Source organism: Anoplophora glabripennis, unplaced genomic scaffold (genome assembly GCF_000390285.2).
Source record: "Anoplophora glabripennis isolate ALB-LARVAE unplaced genomic scaffold, Agla_2.0 scaffold1782, whole genome shotgun sequence".
Classification (NCBI taxonomy): Eukaryota; Metazoa; Arthropoda; class Insecta; order Coleoptera; family Cerambycidae; genus Anoplophora; species Anoplophora glabripennis.
Genome location: NW_019418002.1, coordinates 1 through 5768, shown reverse-complemented (window position 1 = coordinate 5768; position 5768 = coordinate 1). Strand labels below are relative to the sequence as shown.

Genomic DNA, 5768 nt, shown 5'->3' with positions numbered 1-5768 from the left:
TTTTCCTATGCATTACCCTCAAATTTTGTTTCGTTTTCGAGATATACTCAAAAAACCTTAAGGGTTGCATTTTCACCCCTATCTCCAATTTCCACCCTCTAATTTAATAGCACTCCGCGGTTTTTTCTTTCTGAATAACCGTTTGAACAATTCAAGCAATAAAAACCCATAAACGTTGTAGTTCCTTAGTACCTTGCTTTTTAAGACATAATAAATAGCCTATTAACTTAGTTATGTTTAATGTTTTGCGACATTTCCATATATTGCCCGATATTATTTGTAGCATTGTTCATTAAATTTTTAGTTTTATTGTGTATTTTTGCCACTCTAAAGATTAAAAAAAATCATAAATAAAGAGGTAAATAACGTTTCATGTTTTCTTAAATTATTGCTGAAATTATTTATTTGTGGTATAGTTTTCATTTCTTTTCTCTTTTTTTTTTGGGTCTTTTGCCATCTGTGAAAAAAATTAAAAAATTAGTGTACTAAACCCTCGTGCCAAAAGGTTCAGTCAAGGGTTATTTTTATGAAAACAGTTTTGCACAACCAAAAAATCTCATTAAATAAAACAGACAAAAAACACGTCATTTTGTATCGCGCCTTTAGAAAGTTGTTGACGTTTTGAAAATCTTTATTTTCGTCTTGATTTTTTACTTCTTTTTTAACGAGAATTAAAAAAACATTTTTTAAAAACGAAAACAATAGATTTTCGAAACGTCAACTTTCTGAAGTCCATGATACAAAGTGAAGTGTTTTTTGTACTATATTTCGTATTTGTCTGCTTTTTTTCAATGTGAAATTTTTTGATTTGGGAAAACTATTTTCATAAAAATAACCTTAGACTGATTCTTTTGGCGGTAGGGTTTATTTCACTAATTTTTAATTCTTTTCACAGGTGTCAAAATACCCAAAAAATAGAAAAATTTTCTTAAAAGATGAAAATAATACATTAATATATATAGGTAAAAGGTAATTTATAAAAATCAATCAAGAAAGTTTGTCTCATTTTTTAGTATATTTATTTACAATGAATATTTTTATTTGTTGCCACGTTTTGTTTTTATAGGTGGACGAGTGGCATTTTTTTAGTTCTTCACATTCCCCTTTCTTTGGTGGCTTTTTATGAAGTAAATGATGTCTGAAAAATATTTCGGCAAATCGTTTTTGTTCTTTTGTCCAGGGAATTAGCACTCGGCCCTTTTTTACCTGTTGAGAAAACGTTACATAAATAATAATATTAAACGAACTAACAATATTTATACACATGTAATTAACCTAATTATATTAAGGACAGAATATACACAGCACTTTTTAAAAAATAGAAACACATTAATTTCATTTTTAAGTATTGATTTGATAAAATATTTATGTGCCAAATATAGTAACTAAAATAAAATCTACAACAAACGATATACATACTAATCTACATTATTTTTTTTACAACCCGTATAATGTACTTCCGTTTCTAAGAAACCTTATATAAATATATTTATATACTCGTGCATGCATGTTTGTTACCTGTGGATTTGTAAGAGAAATAGTATTCTCATTATTTGCAAGGGTCGTAGTATATTCAGCATTTGCAAATGTAGAACGACTGGAGCTTTTTCTATTAATTGGAGGAAATTTATCGTCTGCAGGCTAAAAAACGAATAATTTTATTACGAATCACAAATTTTTAATTTTAAGTTACCTTTATGTTTTCAATTTCATTATCACAATCATCTGTTTCGTTTGACAATGCTTGATCCGTATCATCTTCTAGATCTGGAATTTCAAGATCGATATCTGTAGACTTTCCTCGGTATTCACCTATCGATTTCTTTTCCATGAGTAGTAACAGTTTAGACACCTTTGCTATTTGAAGTTTATCATCAGTTTTTCTATAGTAATTTAAATGCGTGGCTTTTTCATGTCCGAGATGTGTTGACAGTTGTTCCAGGTCATTATTTTCCATAGATATAATTTGTGCAATGGTTGCAATGTGTTTCCGTAAACATGTGGCTGTTATTGCTTCGGGATTAGAAACGTTGCAAGCAGAGGCAATTTTTTTTAAAATTTTATATGACCATAAAAAACTATCTTTGGTATTTGGGTTAGCGAAGAGGTAAGGATTTTTTGGTGCCACTAATTTCCTTGATTTTAAAAGTATTTCTGTGTGACCTTGCATGCCTTTCGTAAAAATTACCGGTACGGCTCTACCTTTCTTTCCACGAATAACAAATCGTTTTATATTTTTAACTAAAACCTTTTCAACTGTTGTTAGTGATTGATAAATATCTTGCATACCAGGTTGATCCGTTTTTCTCAAATAGTCTTCGATTGTAATTCGTTGTGCTTCACCGGAACATTTTCTATTCAAAAGTATAACATGGCCCAAGAGAGCTTCAGTTAAATTTCGAAGGTATAAAACATTATCTGGAGTGATTTCTAATTTTTTTGACCATTTCTCTTCCTCTAAAACAACAAATTCATTCATTTTTATCACATCCTCCGTTAGTGGTAACATGCTGCCCTTTTTCCAGCTCTTTGCAGATAAATCCTTATATGCATTTGTTGAAACATAAAACCGAAATTGGGTGTCTATCATTTGCCTCAGTGCAGTTATTTCTTTTTGTTTTACCTCATCACTCCCTTTAGTAGCAATAAATATGGCAGTATCACAGACCTGTTTAAGTACTGTTCCCCACCTTAGAGCAAGAGAAGGGCTTTTAAATGTGTCTTTGTATTCATTATAGCCCAAAATTTGATTAGCTGCGCTTACTAGTTGGTCAAAATAACAGGGTTTTAGAAAATCCATAAGACTCAATTTTGGTTCTTCATTTCGTAATATCTTAAGGAATCTGGCCAATTCTCGCATGCGTTGGGATACCGTGTTAATCAAATGTTTCTCTTTGTGACACCTAAAATATATTTGACCATAACATTTAATTAAGAAGTCGTTTATAACTATTTTGGTAATGTCATCAGATTTCATATGAGGAAATATTTTTAACTTTAAATCTTCAAAATCAGTGTTGCCAGATAAATAAAGAAGTGTTAATCCATTCGCTTGAGCATGTTTTGAATTTGCCTCTTGTCCCTTTTTGGGACACCTTTTTATGTGTTTATGAAGATATGTCCTTGTAAAAAAACCTTTACATTCAGAACAAGGCAAATAATCAGATGATTTTTTTTTAAGTATAGCCCGAGGTCTTCTTACTGGATTTATAACACCCTCTCTTCCAAATGCATTAATGAAGTTTCCTAAAATATAGAATCTACAGGTTTACAAATTGTATGATATTTTTTTCTCTATTTATTTGGGTACTTTCCCCACATATGAAAAACATTTTTAAAATATATTAAATCAATCATTACTTGAAAAGGATTAATATTATTTTTTACAGAAAATTTTTGCCAAAAATATCATACTGGAATACAGATAAATAAAAATAAAAAACACATCACTACTCTTTTTGTGCAAGGATCGATTTAATATTTAATATATTTTTAAAATGCTTTTTCTAAATTTTCCTCAGGAGGTAAATTACTCAAATAGAGAAAAACCAAAAAACTAAAATTGTGATTTACATAATTTTGGACAATATGTTATATGACATAAAAATACATATTTCTCTCATTTGATATTATTATTAAGTGCCATTATACAGTGCCATTAGTGATTGGTGCAGTAATAATTTATACAGATTATGGTAATTAAAAAACTAATACTTAAAAAAAACTAATGTAGATTTAAAAAAATATTTTGTATCCAATTTTTAAAATAATAATTAATATTATGAAAAACTTCAAACAATATATTCCTTGTTAAAATATAAGGGGAATTTTCTAATAAATATATTTCCAAAAACATCTGTGGGACTTACATCTCTTTAATAGTTTTATCTATGATCTTCAAAAAGTGTTGAACATTGCAATCCCTTATGGCTTCTGTTGTAACTTTCAAAAATTTGCAATTCAAAATGCCTTTTAAAAACATAGTTCACTTTTTTCTTTTTTTAATTTTAATTTTCTGAATTTTAACCTAGCTTTTAGAGATGTAACTCCCTTTGTAGACGTATTTGGAAATAAGTTTATACAGACACCTTCCCTTTTCGGCAAGGAATTACTCGACATTTTTCTCAATGTTAAAGAATCATCTTATATAATGTCTGGTTTAAAAATGTTTTACAGGGTGACCCAAATTTTAACCACGAGCAGTGTGTAGAGTAAATAAAAATACAATACAAATTTTTCAGATTTTACAATTAAATGCTGCAGTAAATCATTTATTTTCACATTTTTTCAGATTAATATGACTCGGTGACATGCAACCGCAATCATCAGACCTCTTTTTTTTAAATGTATCACCTACAATGACAGTAAAATTCATAAATGGTATTGAAATTGATTTCAGCAGTAGCTTAATTCATACAGTGTGGATAAAAGTAGTGACCAGACAGGTCGATTTTTAAATTCAATTTACCATCTTTTGAAATAATTAAATGATCAGTAATTTTTTCCAATGGCTATCGCAATTTTTTTTTTTTAAAGGAGTTACGGTAGCATATAACTATAAAATTTGAAAGCAATTGGTTTGTTTCTGAAATAGAGTTGAAAAAACATGTATTTTTAATAACTTTAATTGTATATTAAAAGTATAGTAAGATTTTTTAAAACAAGTTTTTATAGCAAAGTGGTTGTATTTTTACTTCCTCTACAGAGTCCTTAATATTCTTAATTAAAATCTGCGACGCCCTGTATGTATTTCTGTATAGGTATTTAATTTACATTACGTATGTATTGGAGTTAACTGACTGAATTAAACATACTTTGTAGAATATTCATTACTAGAACATTGTTCTTTTAATTTTTAACTATAATAATATAGTACACACCTTTCTTACGAATTTCATCTAGTAAAATTTTTCGTTCTTTAGAGCCCTTTTTAAGTGACATTATTTTGATCACTTCGAATTCATTCTTATGGATGCGAACTAAATGTCGTGCAAAATTAGTGACAGTCTTTTCGCAATATATACAATGCTCTCTTTTATCTCTCTTAAGATGTCCCTCTAAATTTTTACTTGAAGATTTTACATCTCCGCTTTCATTAAATGCATCTAGGTTTTTCAATATTTTGTTATCATTCTTTTTGGCATTAATCAATGCATTAGTACTGATTTGGTTTGAATCACTAAATAAACCTACAACATTGAAAACTAAAATAAATTTATAAACAAGTCAAATTTTCTATTTGTCAGGTTTTTACATAAAGAAAAAGGAATACATTTGAAATATTATAAATACAAACTTACCTAAATCTGTGTTACACGAAGAAACTGATGGTGGAATATAATCTGATCCTGAACTCTCAAGAAACTCACTTTCTAAACTATTTCGGTCATCGGTTGACTCAGCTTTGTTATTATTTAAGTAATTACCTCCATCTTGAAATGTCGGCCCTGGGAAAAAAATGCAGTTTCAGAATTATTTAAAAATTGTTGAACCCACATCAAAAACTGTAATTGTTACATACACATATATATAATACATTGTTTCAAATATGAAACAAAACATAGACATGGAGTGTGAATTACAGAAAAAATTTTCTATTTTCTAATTTTTGTTAAGTTTTTATGTAAAGAAAAGTTATTCAACGAAACACAATATTTGAAATATAATAAATATCAACTTACCTAAATCTGTGTTGCCCGAAGAAATTGATGGTGGAATATAATCTGATCCTGAACTCTCAAGAAACTCACTTTCTAAACTATTTCGGT

The 5768-nt window shown here is 28.6% G+C and overlaps 1 long non-coding RNA gene across 1 annotated transcript; it reads right to left on the bottom strand.

The window, feature by feature from the left end:
• Window positions 1-1026: 1026 nt before the first annotated feature.
• Window positions 1027-1784, bottom strand: LOC111692552. Its single transcript, XR_002763265.1, has 3 exons — window positions 1694-1784; window positions 1519-1641; window positions 1027-1206 (listed from the first exon to the last, which is right to left on the bottom strand). It is a non-coding gene; the product is annotated as an uncharacterized LOC111692552 (long non-coding RNA).
• Between the last annotated feature and the right edge of the window lie 3984 nt (window positions 1785-5768).